Raw genomic sequence first — 24,155 nt, forward strand, 5'->3', positions numbered from 1 at the left:
TGAAAACACTTAAATTTTGAAGACCTTTTAATTATGCATGTTTGGGCAGTTGTGTTAGTTGGAATTGGACTCAATGAATGGTGAATGGTTTAGATTCTTCTACTTGGTGCTATATGTATCTGTTTTCTTTATTATTCTTAGCTTTGTTATTGATCCGTTTGCAGGTTTTAGAACTGATCATTATTCATATATCCATACTGATTGTTCTCTATTGCTTCTTGCAGGCCAACACTTTTTAACTCCGCCTTTGTAAAGTTGTCGCTAGCTTTTACAATGCCGGGTCCCAAGCCCGGATAAAGGAGGAGGGAAAAGGAAGAGTATAGGGTATTGCAATTAAAATTTTCACTTTTAAAATATATCAAAGTTTGGGAGTGAAGCGGATGATCTATCACTGTAACATGGTATTTACTTCACCTCTTTTTGTATTTACTTTTATGTCATAACCAAATACTATTACTCATTAGTTCCAACTACTACTTGATAATTTTAGGAATTAGTTTGATAATTACGGTTTGCATTATTTGATTGTTCATTTGTATTTGTGCTTAATAGGAGCTGAAGTTGTCGACGCACAAAACTTCGCTTTGGGAGTCGATGCTTTCGAAAAGTATGAACATGGATTTTCATGAACCTGAAATGTTTATCTTGTCGACATTACAGCTATATGTACATTTACACAAATGTGGATTCTCGGCTACTTCCAAATGATGTTATTGTACCATAGGTGCTACTATGCTTACTTTTGAAGCTCTTTTCTCGAGACGCCCGAATTTGCAAGGAAGTGGGTTACATTCTGCAAAAGTTCAATATAGAACCTCGAGCCCCTGAAAGTGGTACTTTTCTCAAAGATTGACTATCTAAAAGACAAAGTCCATCCAAAGTTTGTGAGAGAACGACGTGCAATGAAGGTTTTAATCTTTTGTCCATATTTGGTTTATTTTTGTCTAGTATGTCTGCTTTTAGTTCCCAGACACAGCACACACACGCACCCTGTTAGAAGAAATTATGTTGTTGGCCTTAGACAAATTAGTTGGATGTGTTGTCCGATCTTATCTTAGTGTTCTCTACTTAAACTATGTTTTATTGATGGTTATGAAACCATTCAAGTTCAAATTAAGTGTTTGATTGCATCATTTCGTTTTCAGATAGAGTACGGAGGCTTTAAGGTTCGGATAAATAGTTTGGTTGACATGGGAAAGAAGGTTCCCAAGGAGGGTTGGGCAATGCAAGATGGAACACCATGGCCTGGGAACAATGTCCGTGATCATCCTAGAATGATACGTAATTAAGTCATGTATATTATCGGTGTTTCCTACTATTCTTAAAACCTTAGTCCTTGCATCATCCGCTTTATCAATGTTATGCAATGTGCCCTGCTTTCCCTCTATCTTTTATCTTTTGGTAGGAGACTATAGACTAAATTTGTAATACTTGTTGTCTTGGTGATGTAATTGCATTGATTTGTGTAACTTGAGACCACCTTAGATACTTTTTATATCACCAAGAAACATGAAGACCTAGGGTATGCAAGTTGATGCGAGGGACAAAAGTGGAATGTTTCAAATGATTGTATTTTCTCATTGTTGCTTTTCTATCACCAATATGAAGACCTCGCTTACTCATGGTTGCTATCTCATGCTTGCTTTCTCATAGGCACTCGCTTTTTTCTTATGGGCAAACCAACAAAGTGGGAAAACACATAATGCATGCGTGGTCACCGTTGAACCGTGGGTTATTCGACTTGCCATTCGATTTGTTTGATATTATACAAGAGGTAGCAATATTACAAATATGAGCCCGAAAAAGTTTCTCTATCTTTTTTGTATATATATATTACCTATGTGAATCATTTTTCAGATATTGATTATATAATAGATCATGCACTTGAAACTTTGGAACCTCATGATATGAATTTTCTCGTTTTTTTTTTCCCACATAGCCTATTGGCAAGTACTATCACATACGATTAAGACATTCTCTCTCGTTACCTCACCAGAGATGCTAAAATAACTTATTAAAATGACATAGCATCACCATCTTCTTTTCCTCTATGTGGAGTATAATACTTTTGGTAATGCGTTTTTGGTATCTCAAAAGGCTAAGCTTTGGTTTCTTAGCTTTTGAATGGACGAGTAAATGGAAAATTTACAACCGAAAGAAGGATTAGTGAATCCTCACATGAATAATTCGGCCCATGACTATGTTCTTCTCTAGTGGCTTAATTCTGGGGCAAGTATGTTGAAATTGTCTCAAGGGTGGGACTTTTCTTCACCTTTGAAGTTTTGATAGGGGAGAGGTTGTTCAAGTTTGCTTATAAGTTTTTCTCGTAGTGTCACCACTAACATTTAGTGTAATCGATGTTTATTTAATTTCAGGTTGGATCGAATTTCTTCTCACAAGATGTCCTACATGGAAATTTACAATGAGGAGATCAACGACTTGTTAGCTCCTGAACATCGAAAATTACAGATTCATGAAAACCTCGAGGTACCTATCTCCTAATTTAGTAAATGAATCTAGTATTACATATATCTTTGAATAATAGTTAACATTGGTGATTGATTATATTCTTCCTCAAGAGGGGATATTTGTTCTTTGGATTGAAGGAAGAGATTGTTGCCACCCCGCAATCGTGTTCTTGATTTGATGGAGTTTGGAGAATGTATTGTTCTTCCCCGCCTTTCTCTTCCTCATTTGTTTTTGTGTTTTTTTGGCAGTCAAATTGGTAGTACAGTTTGTACTTATTGATGCTATATTCCTCTTTGCAGCTCATTGACACATTGGCGAGACTAATATGAATGTTTAAAGTAGTAGGTCTCACACAATTTTTTGAATGGTATGGCGTGATTTACGATATCTTTGTTGGTACTGTACACACTGCATTTACCAAATTTCTCAAACTTAATTACTTCTTATTTTGTTTATATTCTCCAATTTGGTAAAACTACAGATTATTGAGAGCCGGGTTAAAACAGAAGATGACAATGTTGGGGCCTCCTGCGATGTTGTTCGTGTTTCGGTTGTGGTACATATCTACTAAAACGATCCTCTTAAATTTCGTTCGGAATAAATTTCTGAACCAGTCCATGTACTTTATTAAAGATGGGCATCCAACTTAAAACCAGTTGGTGATAAGTGGAGAAGCCCAGGAACTTATATTTTTTTTATGCAAGGCTTAACATATCCCATGTGGGACATCTTAACATACTTATTCATGTTTTCAATATTCTGTTAGTCCTAATAAATCTTGTTTGTAGAATTTAGTTGACCTAGCTGGTTCAGAGCGTGCTGCTAAGACTAGTGCTGAAGGAGTACGCTTGAAAGAGGGATCTCATATAAATAAAAGCCTGATGACACTTGGGACTGTGATAAAGAAGCTAAGTGAAGGTGTTGAGAGCCAAGGGTAGGTTTTATTCAGTTGTTCTAACACATAGATTTATTGGGATTTATCTTCTATTTCCTTACATTCTTTACCATCTGATGTAGGGGACATGTCCCATATCGTGGACAAAGAAGTCGACGCCAAGATTTTGCAACCTTCCCTTGGTGGAAATGCAAACACTGCAATCATATGTAATATAACCCTTGCACAGGTAGTCTTCTCTAAATTTACTATGGTTCTTACTAGTTTCCCTGCATAATGTAAGATAAATATATTTGGGCAACTCTATGCTTATACTATTTGCCATGTGATTGCAGATTCATGCTGATGAAACAAAAAGTAGTCTTTAGTTTGCAAGTAGAGCGTTACGTGTTACAAACTGTGCACGTGTGAATGAGGTCTTTCTGCACTTTATCTTTCATTGTTTGCATTTTCTTCTTTTCTTTGGGACCTCTTAAAGTCTCCAACTCTTATGCTTATGAATTTCGCTCTCAAAATATAATAGAGATAGAACATGTGCATGGCGCTTGAGTTGGTGTGGTGAGATTTTATAGTGATTTTGGTAACAACTCCTATCATTCTTTTCTTTTGCAGATTTTGACAGATGCAGCTTTGCTGAAGCGTCAAAAGAAAGAGATTGAAGAGCTTCAACAAGACCAGAGGTTTGTCTTTTCCGTACATTTCACTTTCTTTTGTAGTAGTTCCAAACATTTGCTTATGTGTGAACTTTAAATTCGTTGTATAGGGTTCTCATGCAGAGCATTTTGGAGAGGAGATTCTCAACTTGTGGAACACATTGTTATAGGTTCTATTATGTTCTAGTCCACTGTATTTTTTTGTTTCCAAGAATTATGTTGGTTAACTCTTAGAAGTTCCTTCCTATATTTTGAATGTAGAGTGAACTGGAGCGAGAGCGAATAGCTTTGGAGTTGCAGGAGGAAAAGAAAGCTCAATCCCTTAGAGAGAGAAGGTTACAAGAGCAGGCCAAGAAAATTGAAAATTTAAGCTCAATGGTGTTGAACTCAAGTGTAGATGAAAATCGCTTTACACATAAAAAGGTTTCTGGGTTTTAATGAGAATGGCGACTGATAGCAATACCTTTCATTTTCTTTCCTTTTCTTCTTCCTTTGATTTGCATTGTCGTGTCTCGTTCTTATTTAGTTATTTACCTTCATTATTTTCCCCAACTCCGTTCCTTTTTCTTGTTGTAGGGTAAGAGGAGGGAAACATGGTGTCCAAATGTTATGTCACATGATACTCGTGGAAAGGTAACTTTTTTAAGTGTGCAGTTAGGTATACTATGAGGAAATATTTTTAATGTATGTTCACTAATCCTATATTATGTAATCTTCAACACAAAGTTTGTTTTGAAAATATTATGATTAGTTTGGGTATCAGTAAGATTTTGTGGTTCCCATGAAATATTGTGAGTGTTTTAATTGCAAGTATTAATACTGATAATATAAATAAGCATGATAAACACACTCAATTGTCTTCAAGCTCCTATAGAGACTCTATGAAGTACTTAGTGAACCTACTAACTCCGTTTCGAGTTCCAACACAATCATGTGTGAGAACTACCTCTAACAGTGAGGTTCTTTTACAAGTTCTTGGTATTGATGAGTTCAATGTGATTGAAAGTAGGTAAACAAGTTCCAGTTGGTTCCAGGTGGGGCTATGCCTTAGGCAGGCGATTTTTTTCCTACAAAAAAATGAAGAAATTAAACTTTACTTCTTAAAAATGCACAAGAGTTTGTGGTGCCTGACCAGTATAATCTGTTTTCTTTGGACTTTTACTGATAATGTCTGATATTCCTCAATCGGGTTTTATAGGTTTTCTGATTCTATATTCTCAATGTGTAATATTCTCAGTGTTATGATTATAGCGCTTATTCCCAAAATATTTTTAGTTGCCTGTTTGTATTTTGGCAGTTGTTTATGATTATGGCTGTTCTTTTCTTTATAAATATTTTTAGTTAGTTTGTATTTTTGTTTGCAGAATCTCATGTGTGGAAAGAACTTGAGTTCACGATCACAAGGGCCAACTCAGTTTGTGGATTAGATTTTTGCCCATGTGTAACAATTACAGGACGAAATTCTGACAAATGATATCATGGAAAAACTACTTTTATACAAGCAGATATTTACCGTAAGTAGAATTCTGCAAACCAAATTTGTTTCTAGAGTTTTGTTCTTAGGTTAAAATCTGGCATTAAGATGAGTTCAAGGAGGTCATAATAACCTTTTCCTCCCCCGGTTCTCGCACAAGTTCAGCAGGCTAATTTCCTTCCAGTATCTCCTTCAAAAGTTGATGATCCAAGACTGAACCAAAGAAAGTTATCACAGATCGGGCTATCGAATCCTTACACATTTAAGCTCCACCCAAACTATCTTCCTGTTTTAGGTCTCACAGAATATTTCCTCTACTCTTATATGGTTTTGGAATTTAGATTTAAGGCTTCCGCCATGTGCTTGTTGAATTCCTTACTAACTTCAATGAGATAATGCTACAGCCTGTGAGAATGATGGAGGACTTCCTAAGGCTAGCACAGAAAAATACAGCGAAGAATCTAGAAACATGTGGAGTTCTTGCGGGTTCACTGGTAAGCATCACTAGTTTTCTGGTGCAGCGTTTGCTCATTCTTTAATATCATTGGCTTTGAATTACCTTTCAGTTCATTTTTTGGTATTATTTTGTTGGACGACTTGGACTGTTTAGAGATGTTAAGGAATGTACTTGGAGCTGAAGATAACAAGCCAATTCCTAAATGGGAGGCAATCATTCGCGGAACTTTGAACAAATCTTTGCAACCAGAAGTAAAATATAAAAGCTATAGTTGCCCTTCTTTGTAGTCAAGCTGTGGTTGACATGGTAAGTGAGCTCTTTACATTTATTTTTATCCTCGTTCTAAATCTGCCCCTGCAACTTAATATTTGTTCTATATTGTCCCCTTTAGTTTATGTGTATACACATTTAAGTTTGTAGCTATAGCTTGTAGATAGGAACGATCCAGTTTGGAAAGGTGGACAAATATCTTCACCTACAAGAACAGTAGGCAAACCCAATTTAAAAGGAAAAGAAAAAGAAAATGAAGCAACGAAAACAAACAATAGGCATAGGAAAAAGAGAAAAAGGTTCAACACCATTAACTTCCATATTTGTTCATCATAAAAATTTAGTTGTCGCTTTATTAACTTCAGAAAAATGTTAAATAAAAGTTCTCATTCGGTATAGTATATAGATATAGAGTTGACTACTTAAGAGTTACATATGGGTTTATTATCTTGGAGGCTGTCTTCTTTAATAGACCATCTACACCATGAATCAGCACACAACTCATTTTATGTTGGCTGATACATGAAATTGTTTCATTCTTGTGAATGTTGAACTCAATTGTTTGAATGATACTTGACACGAAATAAAAGCTTAATTAATGATTTTCTTGTTCAAGCCTAATCATTGATCTGCATAGCCATAGTATCGATGGTACCTTTTCTTCCATAAGCAGGTAGCATGGTTCCTTTTGCAAGAATCACGATTTTGATCGTTCTTGAATACAACATGTCTTGATGTTGTGGTAGAGGAAATAGGTTGGTTGCTTTTACCGAATGAGAACAAGCTGCCTAGACTTCGAATCTATTTGAATACATTTAAGGACTTACCAGCTTAGAAGAGTTTTAAGCCTCCCAAAATTTAGTCATACTCAATGTGGCAATGAGATGGAGAAGTTTGTATTCTCAGATCCAGTTCTGTTATCAAATGGGAACCTAATTGAACAAGGAGAACTTGAGGTATTTTTAACATCTTCCGGAATATGGACTGAACCGAACTAAATCATCTTCATGTTAGTTTTTTCACTTTAATTGTTGTCTCATTCTGATGAAGGGTGGTGGACATTATGTTCTCTGGGAGGACCCATTCAAGAAACCTTGCTACTTGTTTGCGTTAGTTGCTAGAAAGCTGGAAAGCACAGATGAAACATTTGTCACTCACTTAGGTCGGAAGGTTTCCCTTTATTGATTATATGGTTCTGCGTAGAAAGGATATGATACACTTGGATGGTATCATGAATATGGAAACTCATTTTGTACTTTTATGTTTTGCAAAGACTTGGAGGCAGTTATTAGGGCACGCATACCAAATATCACATCCTTGATTAACAAAACCATTGATGAACTTGAATCTGAGATGGACCACCTTGGCAGGCCTATTGCTCTTGACGCAGGGATATGAACAATGTTATCTCATGTTTGTCTTGTAGTGACTTTTATGCTCAATCGATCTAGCTATCTCAGATAATAGAGTTTTGAGTTCTTAGATCTAGCTATATCAATGAGAGTTCAAGTTCATAACCAAATTTGCTACAACTTTACCTTGCGTGCTCATTTATATACTATCTTGGAACTTTGTCGGCATTTGACCAAATTTTCAAGGAACATCTAGATGGAGGGTAAGCCCTTCTCAAAAGCTTTGATCTTCCCTCTATTTAACCTAGCCCCATTCCCCATCACTGATTTTCGTAGACCAAATAAGAGTTTTTAATTTTTTTCATTAATCAAACTTTTCTTTATGATGCAAAAGTAGAAGGAAGACGAGTTCATATTTCCAAATATATTTGAGAGACCAATTCCATCTATCTTAAGGGACTACAAAGGCACCTATTTGTCTTGATTCTGATCTCACTCAAAGTGACCTCGCTTTTTCTACTTGGCGCATGATTCAAATGAATTTAATCGGTATGTCTTGTCTATTACCCTTTTCTTGATATTGTCAAGAAATACATAATATGTTAAAACAAAGCACATTGTGATGGGTATATATGTGTTATATAGTTGGGAGGTAGGACAAGTGCTGGCCAGGAAGCTTATGCTTAACTTAGTCACCGACTTTCAAAGAAAACAAATCAATGGTTTTGAACCTAGAATTTTTACATGGACTCAAAAGTCTTCTATCTGACTCCAGCTTGGATAAAGTCAGAGTTGTAACGATTACTTGAGATTTAATAGAGTTTTTGTCAAACCCATATATATTTACTAGCATTGTGGAACATCTCCCTCGGGGCGGACTGGGCCTTCCTCTTAGAATTCTAACAGTTGTATAGTTGCATACCAATGACTGAGGCACCGTATATCTGTTTCTCTGGGTAGTTTATTCTTCATAAACTGGATTGTTTCAAGTTGATTCTTGCCAAACAGATGAATGAACTAAATCCACTAAAAATTTCTACATCATGAAACTTTTTGTGTATAAAACAGATGATATTGGCTCCCCATTCTACATCGTCCGAGAGTTGTTAGTCATGGTGTTTTATGCTTTAGGAGATGGGAAACAGCCTTTTCTGATCAGCATGGGTGCTATCTCTCTGAATGCCTTCTTGGATTGGCTTTTTGTGTCCAGGTTCTGCCTTGGCGCACGAGGACTGGTATGATACATTTTTACTTGATGGGGGCATTGAGAGCCTATTGTGTGAAGTTGTGTTAGTATATTTAGAGTCCTAACGAAGTCACTTCCACTGTTAAGGCACTTTCTACATCTTTGGTTACTTCTTTGTCAGCTTTGGCGCTCTTCACTCTCCTCTCAAGAAAACTTAACCAAGTTGGACCTGCAGGACTGTTCGACGCGACAGCACTGGTTCGCCCTCTCTTGCATAGAAGGTTACTGCTAAAATAGATAGATCCATATTGATTTCTCATCAAAACAAAGTACATCTTTGTCAGTCTTACAAGCTGGAATAAGTTACAATGCAGGACTGTTACTCATTAGTTCTAACTACTACTTGATAATTTTTAGGAATTCATCGCAAAGGTGCTTACTCTTCCTGGAGATGGGGAGATCATGGATATGATGGAGGTTGCAAATCCCGATGTTGTTCATGCTGTCAGCTCTTTCATCAGGAAACTTCTTGCTTAGGAAATGAAAGCTGAATTTCTTAGCACAGTATGACATCTTCAAATATAAATATATGTTAAATCAAAATAGTATTTGCTTTTATTGTTCTTATTCTCTATTCATTTGGTCTTCCTCGCTTCATTTAACGCATCACATGTTCTAGGTTGAAAATAATAGGAGTATTGAGCCTTACATCTTTGACCATGCTAATATCTCCAGACGTGCTTTGAAGAATATTTCTCTTGGTGACTCTCCAAGGGTTTTGTTTGTGTAAGATGGATGCAGAAAAACTTGTTATGCTATCAAGTACATTATCCGACCGCCTGTTTTGTTCCTTGTATAGCCTATCTTGCTTCTCATGAAGATCCGGACATTGTCAAACTATTCTTGCATGGGTACAAGTTCCAGCATTGATTTTCTAGTACAATGTTTCGTCTCATCAGAAAAAAAAGAAAACAGAGTGGTTTGTTAGGTTGTGATAGGTTCTTGCATTAAATTGATTGCATCAAGTCAGGCTGTGATAGGTTCTTGGTTGGGTGATTGTGTTCTCTTTGGCTCAGTTGGGTACTGCAGATTAGATTTTGTTGGTATATGTTGGCTCGTTACAATTTTTTGTATTTAGTGTAATATTTGTAACTGGAGATGATATTTGTGTGATGAATGTGATTTTAAGATACATTTCATCTTTATTTGATGATAAATGACTAGGAAAATGGTATTATATTGGGATGATATTGGCAATTTTATTTTATTTTTTTATTTTTTTTTTTAATTATTTTGATAAATGGGACATCACTTTTAAAGTGATGTATAGAGTTATTTCACATCACTTTACAAGTAATTTAGAATCTGAATGAGACGTCACTTCCTAAGTGATGTTAATCGCCTTATTGATTTCACTTAAAAGTGATGTTAAACGTTATAACATCACTTGTGGACATCAATTAAAAAGTGATGTAACGTTATAACATCACTTGTGGACATCGATTAAAAAGTGATGCAAAGTTATAACATCACTTGTGGACATCAATTAAAAAGTGATGTGAACTAACATCACTTATGGACATCGTTTAAAAAGTGATGTGGAAAACCCTGACTTTTCACGTCGCCACCAGTTACATCACTTGCAAAAGTGACGTCGTATATTTTTGACATCACTTATGGAGTGATTTTAAATGTCTTTTCTATTGTAGTGTGTCTAGCCTTTGCATCCACCAATTTGTCAATCCATGGCAGAGGGTAACTGTCTTTTGGACACGCACGGTTCATATCTGTGAAGTCGATACAGATTCACCATGACCCGTTCTTCTTACATACTGGGACAATGTTAGAAATCCAGGTGGGGAAATTGATTTCCCTGACAAAATTAGCTTCCTTCAGCTTTTCAACCTCAGCTTTTACTGCTTTGGATTTGTCAGCACTTATTTTTCTCGATTTCTGTTTGACTACTACTGTATCACTGCAGGCATTGAGCCGGTGGCATGCCACATGGGGATCAATTCCTGACATTTCTTCGAATGACTAAGCAAACACGTCTTTGTGTTCTCGGAGGAAGTGTATTAGAGCCTGGTGCTCTTTAGAACTCAATAAGGTGCCGATGAAAGTGGTTTTGGGTGAGCTTCCTCCCACAATTTCGACTTTCTCTAACGGCTCCAATGAGGGGGGATCTTCTCTCTCTCTTGGGACCAGGTTTGGGAGAGGGGGATCCAACTGTAATTGCTATTTGGCGGTTGCCCCAACTCCATTGGTTCAAAAGGGAGTGGGGATTGCTTTGTCGCCAGAGCGTAGCATGTTTTGGCAGTCACCTGATCTCCTTTGATTGTCTTAATTTTCCTATTAAGTGGAAAATTTAGACATTGGTGATAGGTGTTGTAAATAGTGCAGAGTCTGTGCAGCCAGGTCCTGCCCAAGATCATATGATAGGGTGTGTTAGCTTTTACCACAACAAAATTTATGATGAGGGTTACTGGACCAATAGCTACGGGTAGCTGGACCTCCTCAACTATTAGAGCTTTGTCTCTACTGAATCCATACAGGTTGGAGTTGGTGGCGACCATCTCAGAGTCAGGAATCTACAGTTTTTTGAATGCGTCATAGTATAACACATCTGCTGAACTTTCTAGATCAATCAATATGCGATGCAAATCGTAATCTCCAAAAGGAAGTGTAAGAACCAGTGCATCCTCATGTGGACTCTGGATGCTGAGACAGTCGGCCTCAGTGAAAAAGATGAGTGGATCTTTGTGGGATAACGCGTCGACTTGAGCACAATCTGTAGTCAATTCGCTATTCATGATCCTCATTTGCTTGGCAACGCGCATTTGGTATCGCACACCCTTTTCTGTGACCTACCCACTTCGCTTGCTTGCCTTTCCTGAAATCATGTTTATCTGCACCCAGCCATTGAGTAGCCCAATACATGGGGGATCCTGATTTGACGTGTTGATCTCCTCAGGTTGTACTACATTCGCCTGATCATGTACTATGAACTGCTTCAATTACCCTCTTTCAATAAGGTAATGCAGTTCATTTTTCAGGGTCCTACAGGCCCTGGTACTGTGACCCTTACTCTTGTGGAACTTGTAGTAGGTCCTTTGGTCTCTGGTACCCAGGGAGCCTGGCTTGTGGAGCTGGCCATTTGAGGTAGCTCTGTGGTTCTTGATCGAGTCCGGTCCTTTTGTTTAGTCTGAAGTTTCGCCCATCGGGGAGCCTTCGCAGCTTTCCATCCGTGGAGTGGTTTTCCATTCTATTGATGGCTAGCTCCTAGGGTATTAGTTCTTGGATGGGGATTCGCTCTTTGGCGAGTCCGGTCTCTCTTTGGCTTTTGAGGTGACCTCATCCGGCATTTTGTTTAGAGGGGTGATTTTTTTCGTCCATCGAGTTTCCACCCTATCCGTCCCTCCAAATCACGAGGTTTTTCGCATAAGTCATTATTTTGTCCAACCCTTGTTTGAAAGCTATTATAGTAGTCTGTTCGTCACAAGACTCTATCTAGATTGAAATTTCCATAAAGCTTTGCATGTAGGATCTTAATGCCTCTCCGTCCTTTTTCTTGATGTTGAACAGAGCATCAATCCGTTTCGGTTGGTGCTTGTTGCACGAGTATCTGTCGATGAAGGTTCTAAACAGCTCTTCTGAGGACTTGATCTGCCGCTCAGGTAATCTATGGTACCACTGGAGGGTGGATCCAGATAGATAAGCCTTGAACTCTTGACACATAACGTGGTCATACCTTTCATATTGTCCCATGGTGGCACGATATCTGAATACGTGGTCCACCAGATCTGACTTGCCACTAAAGATACTGAACTTCAGTTGTCTATAACTGCAGGGATAAGGCTTTCCCATTACTCGTGATGAGAAATGAGATATGCCTGCCCCCATTAGAGCGGATAGAACAAGGGAGTCTTGCATTTTTCTTCCTTTACCAGTCATCCTATGCATATGATGGATCAGGTCGTTTTGCTTAGTCTCCCATGCACTTTCTTTGGTAGAAAGCCTCTTGTTCTGGGTTTTTTTTTCGGTGTCAGGGGTTGACATCACGATCCTGGTCAGTTGAGTCTAACTCTGGTGCCGTATCCGAGTTCTCATCTGAATTACTATACTCTGACTCTGATGGTTCACGTCGAACTGGATCCCCACGCCTTGGGTTCTTAGCTCGACTGCCCTCTGGAAGGTCATCTCCATCGAGATCGATGAGTGATAAAAGTTAAAAAGACAGTTTCTTACCTATGAATAATTATTTATATTAGGAATAAGAAAGCTAGTTATTCTACTCTTTTGATCAAAGTTCTACTCTCATTTATCATGTGATATGGTGGAGTAAAGAATTTGTTCCACTCCTAGTTTCTTAGACGTAACAGTTTCACTAGATTAACAATTCTATAATATCAATGAGAGCATTTGATTAAATTATACTAATATGGTGAAAATAGCTAATTACGATATGCTAAGTTATATTATGGCAATTTGATTATAAGATGTGAATGAGAATAGAGATATTAGGGGAATTTGTTTCCACCTTGATTAAAACTTAATAGGCTAGCATAGATTTGTCGTAATCCTAATATTTATGTTTTCACATAAAGATTGGGTCTTTTTAATACCTAATTATTCATGGCAATCTCTACCAACTAATAATTAGCATGTGAGCCAATTTAAATCCATTCTCATGGTGAATTAACTACCTTCTAGAGTGGAATAGATTATTACAATATATTCTATATTAACACATCAAGTCTTTATCAAGGCTTTATCAAACCCTTCTAATTGAGGTTTAGCTATGAATCATGAGACTATCATAATTAAAAGAATAAGAAGAGGAATAAGACATAATTGAAATAATATAAATAACTTGGTTTTATTAAGGGTGATTAGGCTAATAAAACAATAACTAAGGTTTAACTAAAGAAGAAAACTAATTTATTATCTAACTTATTAACTAAAAGAAGGATCCTTTGAGTTTAGCCTTAGTCCTTTTATATAGGAGAGGGCTAGGTTTACAATTTCGTGCATGGGCTTTGGAGCTATATTTTGGGCCATTAAATCAAGCCCAAAACCTAATTACTTAAGTCCAAAAAGGATTTCTTTGTTGGAAATCACTACAATAGATGTTTCGTCCACTTTTACTTCTCTGATTTGATCACGATCTAGACCGTTAGATAGCTCTTTCCGAGCCGGTTATTTTGACATATAATAGTCCCAATTCTAAGGTTTGAGTCCAAAGATACGACCTGCGAAAGTTCTGTTGACTTTTATGCTCTATTTATGCCCGCGTTGACTTTGACTTTTCAGCTTTGACTGGCCTTTAGGCTTTTTCTCCTTAAATCTTGGTCTTTAATCATAGAACTTCTTAGCAACCAACATTTGCTCCTTTCTCTTACAAAAGTGACATATTTCTTCACATATTTAACTCCAATACCTGAAATACACAAAAGCATGTAAACAGTACTAACTCTTATTTATTATACATATAATTGGTCTAAATGTAATATTATTAAGGGGTTAAAACTACAGTTTTGGGCTCTTATCAAACCACCCCCAAACAACATTTTGCATGTCCTCAAGCAAATATGAGAAATTAAAATAAGTGACCAAAAATGGAGTTCTAACTAATCTCGTTTTCGCTAAGTGCGATTGCATTGACCATATTTAATAAGGTCTTAAACCAATAGGAATTCCCTAGTGGACGAGTTATAGCCTCGTGAGAGTTTTCCAAAAAAGGTACTCACAAACTTCATCTATACTACAACGACTAAGAAATAAAAATTACTGTTTCCTTATTTATTCTCAGATATCTATACATCTCACTAGCAATAAATACAGAATAATCAATTCAAAACCTAAGCTAATATGTGCATAATAATCAATTATCTACGGATAAACACATATATAATGAACTATGCTATAAAATGCAATAACAGGTATATTTCTGAAACTTTGGAATAGCGTCTTTAAGTAGGTCCTCACATATATGTCAAGACAAAAACACTATGATTTTTCCACTCAAGTTTTTTCTCACTCCAAATTAGTGTCGCGAAGGCACACTTTTACCTTACAATCTCAATGACGTACAAGGAAACTGAAGTCGATCAAACACATCTGCCACTTACTATCACACTAACCTATTCCTAATAATTGAGCTAGAGGTCTTTATTAGGTATTGCGGGGATTAGGTAATAGTTTAATAAGGAAGGAAATAGATATTCAAAATGATAAGTCTGAGATAATAGAGTCTTCAAATTATGTAACTAGAGAAAACCTTGTTTTACTTTGTTTCTACACTTTGTTTCCATCCTTAGCCATTTTTTTCTTTTTCTTTTGGCTTTTAACTCCTTTGATTCTATTTTTGGAGTTCTAACTTTTTATTTTATTTATTTATTTATTATTTTTTCTTTTCTTTTCTTTGGATGGAAACTTTATTTTCTTTTTTTATTTGAAGCAATTAACAAATTCTTAGTTTTCCACAGATCTTTCTCTTTTCTTTTCATTTCATCTCTATTCTCAGACTCATTCAAAAATGGGTAGGTTGATTTTATTTTTATTTTGCTTTTATAAAAGGGTAAAAGATTTGTGGTTAATGAAAATGCTAAAGAAAGGCTCAGAGGGGGGAGTAGCGGAAAATAATTTCATATAGGTTTGAATTTCTGGCTATATTGATCCAAAAAGGGCCTAAATTCTCGCTTAGGATATGGTATAGTGATCAAGCAAGTGGACGTGTGATTTCTCTATTCGGAATTTACTTCTCCCTTGTGTCATTACTCAAATATTTCACTCATATAAGGCTTTTAGGCTATATTCTCATAGGTTTTGTAGAATAAGAATATTAGCCTATATTTCATAAATTTATTGTCAATACAAACATAGATGCTCATGCAATATATTTATGGAAAGATACAATGACTATTACCTATATATTAACCTAAGTTTCTAAAAACTATTCTAATTTAAGAGCTAATGTGAAACTTCTAGACTACTATCATCATGGAGAAAGAAACAATACCAATATTCCTAAGTGCATAGTATAAATACTTATTATTTATATATTTTTTTATTTATTTACTAGAAAGCAAGTGCATATTATACATATATATATCCTAATAGATGTCTTAAATTACGCGTTTTTCTATGCCACCCCCAAACAAAAACATGTTTTGTCCTCAAAGTATAGAAATAATAAGGATATGAAATACTATGGAAACGCGTGAAAATTTTAGAACACCTGTAAAACAAATTTAGAACATACTAATATAGATAAATAAAAACAGACGCAACTCTATATGAGTTTCACCCGTTATGGGAATAACAAAAATTAAATTGCTTAGGACATAAGCAGACACTAACAAAAAGTAAAACTTATCTCATATCCCTCATTTAAGCGTTGTCCTCCTCTTCTACGAAGAAGTGAGGTTCTTTTGCATCTTGCCATGCCATAACAATTTGCCAGGCCTTACGCCATTTATCATCTACCTTTGCTAACCTGTTAAGCGCCACTTGGTCGAATGGGGTGTAAGGGGCAACCAAATTAGGTTGTAGCCTCCATCCCGGCCAAGTCATTGCACAAAAAGATGTACAATGCAATTTGTGGGTCACATAATATCAACCCCAACCCAATCCGTATAGCATAGAATGCGAAATCAGGAAAGAAACATACCATGATGCGGCAAACCAAGACCAGCATAAGAAAGTACTTATGCTTCATATTATGGGCTCATGCTAAACTGGACACTAAGGTCTGGGGAATGTCATATAGCATATGTCCCTTAGCTAAAGCAAGGAAGACGTCACCAGCGGCGTTATTCGCAATAGAAAACCGCCATTCCCCTAAGATATTAAGCATAATAAAGAACATGATAGTGCCTATGTTAAGGGACAGGCTACCAAGGGCTACATTAAGATGCCCTTAGTCCTCTACACGAAAAATTCCCGCCCATAAGTCTCTTGGAAATACTCATAGTTATATAGATATATATTATCAGACATATAACCCCATGAGTTTCGGGGGGCAGGCATATGCATCCCAACAGCAAAGGCTACCAAAAACTTGCTGAAATCCATTATTATATCATCAATAGTGACAGAGAATATTTATTCTCCATCCGGTTGATAAAAGAACTTACAATGATCATAGAAATAAGCAGTAAGTTCAGGAGAATAAGAGTCATTGGCACTTACCAGTAGATTCTGCCATCCTGGCTGCACAATCCTATCGCGGAACCAGTATCCATACGTGTTACTATCGAGCAATTCATCAAAGGATTGCTCCGGTATGATTTGAGGAGATTTCATAGCAAATAAACACACTCTTGAACTCCTGGAAGTAACCTCAGAAAACCCTAGAAAAATTAAAAATTGGAGGTCTTGTAAAGGTAAGGGCGCGAGCGCACTTAGAATAGCCTATGGAAAGGCGCGGGCGCACTCTGTGTATAGGCAAAAGGAAGCGCGGGCGCGCTCCAGCATCCCATGTATTTATAGAGCTCTAGTTTCTTAAACAAGGGTCCTCAAGGTTCCCTAATGGATACGGAAAGCGATGGAATAAGAAAAAGCTTCTAAAACCAAAATAGAAACAGGCTCCAAAATCAAACCTATAGCTTTTAGGCTGGAATTAAAAATAGCAATCATCCAAATTTCTAATCCTTGAGGTTGCCAAACCAAGATCGAGTAGACAATTCTAGCTACACCCTATTAGCAACATGCTTACATAACCCATATTCTCAAACCTTGCAACATTAAATTCCTAAATACCGGTGGATAGGGTAAAATACAATGCTAAACAAATAATACCACCCCCAAACAAGTCGGGAAGGTGGGATTCATGGAAAATAGATAGCATGCTCAGACAAAATTTAAATTAACTTGAAATTTAAATATCAACCAAATACATAATCTAATATTAACTACTTAACTAAACAACTGAGAATCAAATTCTACTAAAAACAGAGAAATTTCCTAACAACAATAATCTAATCAACAACTAGCCACGAGATGAGGATGGGGCAGAGCCATGCATCCGTCCTACGTCTACGACGTTCATGCCTACCAAAGTCAGCGGAAGAAGAACCCTCATGAGGTGGCAGGCATCGTAGAACTTCTACTTGAAACGTGCATTGTTGCTCCATAAAAACATCCATGGCTTCCCAACGCTCCGTATTTCTCTGAGCAACTGAATATTCTGCTGCAGCTTAACTTGGTTACTGAGAACGGTACCCTGCCTAGTCTAAATATTCTCACATAGGTCATTCAGAGAACGTTGGCCTGTACGAATTGTCTCATACTGAGTATGGAGAGTTCGCATGCCATAATGAAGTAATGAGATGTGGGCTACATACGTAATAGCCCTTTCCAAAGCATCTGCATCAAAACATGTCGTGTCGTCCTCCTCTTCCTCATCCGGTGCCGTCTCAACACCCCTAACCTCCGGCAAATGCCAATCCCTCTTAATACATTCCCGATAGATACGTGCATTTTCATGCAACTTCAAATTAATCTTACCAGTCTTCAGAACACTTTCCCAATGCATCATAACCTTCGTAATCAATGTAGGGAAGCCTGCGGTAAATTTACCAACCGCTCTAATCTCACTTAACAAAAAGTCAAGGATGCAAAACTCATACCTCTTGTTCTAAAGGATCCAGAGAATGTGCAGACAATTCAAATTGATGTCACTTACCTTCGTGGTGGCAATCACATTTCTACCAACCCACTAAGCCACAGCCAGCTGATTTCGTCGATCTCAGACACGTCTGACAAACACAATGCGAGTTCACATTGTAAACTCCTTCCAAGACAGTCTCCGTCATTAACGGACCAATTCCACCATACTGAGATTCCTTCATTGTGAGTACAATGGGTCTTCAGTCAATGCCAGTAATCTCCGATAACACTACTATAGTCAATTCCCTCCGACTACCATTCACCTTCACAAAAACCTGATGACCATCAATCTCCCTCTTCTTATAAAAATCACACACCAAATCAGTGTGATAAAAATCCTCCGGAGAATACCACAACCCTTCCCACTTCCTAAGACGCATTTCGTGACTGAAAAAGGGTGAAAATTGTTGAAAAGTAAAAACTTGTTCCGGATGAATCTTTGGGATTTGAGGAGCCATTGGGTTTCGAAATTCGAAATGAGGGTGAATGTAAGGTGGGGAAGAGTGAATTAAACACTCGATGCAATTTTGGATAGGGGTTGTGTAAAGGTGAGGGCTCGAGCGCGCTTAACTTTAGGCTGGAGACGAGGGCGTGCACGCTCAAGGTCTTCTGGGTAAAGGCTATTCTTGCGTTTTGGAGGCGGAGACAACCAAAAAATGGCGATTTTTGTTTTTAAAAGGGGGGTCACATGTGAATCACGTGACTGCATAGGGTTAAATTTGTTTGGGCCCAAGCCTAAAACAAATTTTGAAATGCCCATCCTGTCCTATGCCTCATAAAACTTAAACTAAAATTTCCAATTCGTTAACGGTTCGATTTTGGCGAATAAGCTATGAAAACGACCAGCAAAGAAAATACAATACAATGATCTATAAAAAAAAAACTCATATCTAACCGTGGTTGACGTATAAGAAGATGGAAAATGCCTCAAAACGCGTAAATAACATAAGTTATATGATCAAAAGAAATCTAAATTCAAAGATAGTGTCAACCCAAATCCAAATACGACTAAACAGTATAAACAATAAGAATAGGAAGTTGAGCGATCAAGAATGGAAAGACCAAACACCACACCCCTAAACAAATTTTTGAAACATAGTTTAGAAAATTTGTTTAAAAAACGTGGGTCTTTTAAAGTCAAATTCCCGAGACTTGTTAGAATAGTGTTTATAGGGTTTTAATATTTTTTTTTTTTATTATTTTTTTTTTTTTTGAATAAGGTTTAATATAAAGAAAAACAATAAAATAATAAAGACATAAATCACTCCATAGATCAACATGACTAAAAAACCGAGAAAACATACAAGAGTGGAAGCGTGAATTATGTTAAACGTGGACTTAGGATCCGGTACTTACAACCACACACTCCAAAGGAGGGCCTGGTTACCTTAATAGTGTACTCACCAATATATGGAAATGAAAAGAAGTACACCAAACATCAAAGGTCAGTCCTCATAGACAGGGTCCTATAAAAGGACATCCTCCACTTCTGGGGACATTAACTTGTGAAAATGTTTTAATCGTTGGCCACTAACTTGAAAGGTACTGTTGTCCTTGGAATTTACCAAGGTGATTGCCCCGTAAAGGGTGACTTCAGTAACCAGAAAAGGACCAGACCAACGGGTTTTTAATTTTCCTGGGAAAATATGTAAATGGAAGTTGTAAAGCAAAACCTTTTGACCAACCACAAACTCTTTACGCAAAATTTGTTTATCATGAACACGTTTCATGTTAGCTTTATAATCCTTCACGAGATCATAAGAATCACTACGGATTTCTTCAAGCTCATTTAATTGCAATTTGAGCTTGACACCTGCCACATCAATATTGATGTTCAGGCTTTTTATAGCCCACATAGCATGGTGCTCCAATTCAACTGGCAAGTGACAAGGTTTTCCAAACACAAGTCTAAAGGGAGACATTCCTATAGGAGTTTTAAAAGTTGTCTGATATGCCCATAATGCATCAGTTAGACGCTTAGACCAATCTTTCCAATCAGGATTGACTGTCGTTTCTAAAAAAAATTTAATTTCCCTATTAGAGACTTTGACACTACCTCTTTTTGTGTGTGAGATGTGGTATATGGATGATGTAGATAGATGATGGTCGTTGAACAAATAGAAGCGTATCAAAACCTAATTATCCCTCAATAAGTAAAGGATGAGTAGGGTATCATTCCACTTTTAAGTGTATGTTTATATGAAGGACAGGATTGGAAAGGGGGTTTGAGGGATTAAAAACTATTATTATAGATATTGTAGATTCTAATGTTAAACTAAACTAAACTAAACTAACTAACTAAACTTATACTAAAACTAAGAATTGGAAATAGGGAGAGAATATAAGAGAGATAGATTCAAGAGATTCAAATCCACCAATGCTTTTGATTCAATGACTTTTTGCTTCATGTTGTTCTCCAAGTAGACTACAATCGGTCGGCGAGTCTTAGATGCCTTTTGGGTGAAACATCGTTAAACAATTAACTCTACTATGTTCATATTACTAGTATCTTCTTTTCTTTTATGTGAGCTTGGACAACTATTCAATGAATCACCATCTAAGGCAAACATAAGGAATACTTCCCTTACTCTCAAATACTACACAATTAGAAGAAAAGTAGAGAATAATAGTATAATATTCAATTACAATAAATAAAACTCTATTCTAGCATTATATTCAATTGCAATAAATAAAAGCATATTACTAACAAATATTCAATTGCAATAAATAAAACCCTAAACTAGCATGATATTCAATTGTAATAAATAAAAACCTTAGTCTATACTTCCATCCCCAAAAGTGGGCAATGGAACTAATAACTAAAAACATAAAGAACTAACCCGACAAGAACACCATAAACCGTAAGAATCATTAAACCTTAAGCACCGGCTTCATCTCCTCCCTTGAAGGAGAAGATTAGCTTTCCATATAGAAGGAAGAAGACGAAGAACGAGAAGAAGAAGAGTTGAAGAACATAAGACTAGAAAGACTAATTTATTAAGACTCAGCTAGTTAAAACTGATCTTTTATTATTAATCTCTCTGCCTCAAGTTCGAGACAAGAATATAAGTGAATTGGCAAATTACATGAGGCACTTAGGTCCTCTATTTATAGGGGTTACAATGAGCTCTAGAAGCATTCCAAACTGTCATTTGTTTCCTAATACAAATAGACTTCTTCCAAAGTCCGACTTCGTCTTCAAAACCGGAAGGAATTGGCTCAATTAATCGATTCATGCGTGACGGGCATTATTCATGCATCCCAGACTTAATCAATGCGTCGGGACGCCGATCTATCGTCCGCCCCGCACGCAATCAATGCGTCTGGACACTTTCGATACATCGTCCCAGGCCGATAAAAGCCGATTTTTCTCTCGGCTCTATCCTTCTATCATCTTTTTTTATGGGCTTTGGTCCAAGCAACGAATCCTTTGGCCTTGGGCTTCCAAATAGACTTTAAAATAGGTCCAAGTCGCATCTTTAACAGCTCCAATTCCTTGGCCTTCTCCATGATTGTCCACGGGCCTCCCATGTGATCCTTAATGCTCCGAATTGCTTCGTTTTACCCCATTTTCTCTAATATTCTACAAAACTCTCTTTTTCACCTGTAGAATCTTAAAACACAACTTATAAACACTATTAGTCCACTAAGATGGCTAAACAAGAGGCATAATCGAGGGTTAAATAGCACTTTTTGAGCACTTATCAGACTTCTACTTGGCCACTTGTCTGTGGATGATAAGGAGTAGCAACCTTATGGGTAACTTCGTACTTCTTAACTAACGAAGAAACAACATTATTGCAAAAATGTGTTCCGCCATCACTGATGATGGCTTCAGGGATGCCAAAATGACAGAAAATGTATTCTTTAACAAAAAACACAACTGCCTTATGGTCATTACTACGGCAAGCCATGGCCTCTATCCGTTTGGAAACATAGTCCACGGTAACAAGAATATATATAAAACCGTGGAAAACAGGAAAAGGACCTATGAAATCAATGCCCTAGACATCAAAAATTTCTTCGACCATGATGGGATTTAAAGGCATCATATTATGTTTAGTGATACGCCCAAGTTGTTGCCAGCGTAGACTTGTCTTGCAGTGAACTTGGGCATCTTTAAAAAGGGTAGGCCAATAAAAACCACATTGCAGAACTTTAGCTGCCGTTTTCATACCACTAAAATGGCCACCAAGCTCTTTGTCATGGCAGAAGGATAAAACATTTATATTCCCACTGGGGAATACAACGATGACGAATAATCTTATCCGCACAATACTTAAAAAGGTAGGGCTCATCCCAGTAGTATAGTTTAACTTTGGCAAAAAATATTACGTTCATTTCTTGACCAAACATCAGGAATAATCATAAAGCTAAATAATTCACAATGTCGACATACCAAGGTGCATAAAAAATAGAATAAAGATGCTCATCAGGAAAAGAATCAGGTATGGACTCAGAATCACTATCACTGTCATTAGTTAGTCTAGATAAATGATCAACAACTACATTTTCGACCCCACGTTTATCCTTAATTTCTAGGATAAACTCTTGCAAGAGAAAAATCTAACGGATCAATCTCTGTTTAGCATCCTTCTTGGCGAGAAGGTACCTAAGAGTTGCATGGTCAGTGTAGACTAAGGTCTTTGAACCAACCAAATAAGGGCAGAACTTATCTAAAGCATAAACCACAGCTAAAAATTTCTTTTCAGTAGTAGTATAATTTCGTTGAGTATCATTTAAAGTCTTACTAGCATAATAAATAACAATGGACTTATCATCTAGTTTCTGGCCTAACACAAAGACCAACAAAGATAATAATCGCGTCATACATTATAAGCTCGAAAGATTTTGACCAATCGAGAGGCTGTATAATCGGTGCAGATGTTAAAGAGACTTTTAAAGTTTCAAAAGCATGTTTGCAATCATAATTAAAATCAAATATGGCATCTTTTAAAAGCAGATTAGTTAAAGGCCTAGCTAATTTTGAAAAATCATTGATAAAACGTCTATAAAAACCTGTATGGCCTAAAAAAGCTCTAATGTCATAGATAGTCCGTGGTATAGGTAGAGACACTATTTTATCTAATTTAGCCTTATCTACTTCTATGCCATCACTAGATACAATATGACCTAGCACTATTCCTCTTTTTACCATAAAATGACATTTTTTCCAATTTAAAACCAGATTCTTCTCCTCACACCGCGTCAACATCTTGGAAAGGTTAGACAGGCATTCACTAAAAGAGTCTCCATAAATAGAAAAATCATCCATGAAAACTTCCATGAAGCGCTCCACCATGTCACTAAATATATGAAGCATACACCGTTGGAAGGTACTAGGAGCATTACAAAGGTCGAAAGACATTCGTTTATAGGCATATGTTCCAAAAGGACATGTGAAGGTAGTCTTGTCTTGGTCGTCAGGATCAATAATGATCTAAAAATAGCCAGAATAACCATCAAAAAAACAATAATAAGTATGACCAGCTAAACGTTCGAGCATCTGATCTATAAAAGGTAAAATAAAGTGATCATTTCATGTCATAGCATTTAAGCGTCTGTAGTCAATACAGTTCCTCCATTTCATAGGAACTTGTGTGGAAACATATTCACCCGCAGCATTACGAACAACTGTAACCCCCGATTTCTTAAGGACTACGTGAATAGGACTTACCCATTCGCTATCGAAGATGGGATATATGATACCTGCATCGAGTAACCGTAAGA

At 36.8% G+C, this 24,155-nt stretch overlaps 3 long non-coding RNA genes across 3 annotated transcripts; all 3 read left to right on the forward strand.

Annotated features, from left to right (window-relative positions):
* Nucleotides 1–2,948: 2,948 nt before the first annotated feature.
* On the forward strand, nucleotides 2,949–3,506 carry LOC147491817 (uncharacterized). The gene is made up of 3 exons (XR_015200432.1): nucleotides 2,949–3,025; nucleotides 3,258–3,403; nucleotides 3,487–3,506. It is a non-coding gene; the product is annotated as an uncharacterized LOC147491817 (long non-coding RNA).
* A 21-nt stretch (nucleotides 3,507–3,527) lies between these two features.
* LOC147491818 (uncharacterized) lies at nucleotides 3,528–4,031 on the forward strand. Its single transcript, XR_015198704.1, has 3 exons — nucleotides 3,528–3,593; nucleotides 3,700–3,780; nucleotides 3,977–4,031. It is a non-coding gene; the product is annotated as an uncharacterized LOC147491818 (long non-coding RNA).
* Nucleotides 4,032–7,767: 3,736 nt separating this feature from the next.
* Nucleotides 7,768–9,053, forward strand: LOC147491819 (uncharacterized). The gene is made up of 3 exons (XR_015199656.1): nucleotides 7,768–7,833; nucleotides 8,639–8,805; nucleotides 8,938–9,053. It is a non-coding gene; the product is annotated as an uncharacterized LOC147491819 (long non-coding RNA).
* Nucleotides 9,054–24,155: the final 15,102 nt, after the last annotated feature.

This window comes from Coptis chinensis, chromosome 6 (assembly GCF_015680905.1).
Source record: "Coptis chinensis isolate HL-2020 chromosome 6, ASM1568090v1, whole genome shotgun sequence".
Lineage (NCBI taxonomy): Eukaryota > Viridiplantae > Streptophyta > Magnoliopsida > Ranunculales > Ranunculaceae > Coptis > Coptis chinensis.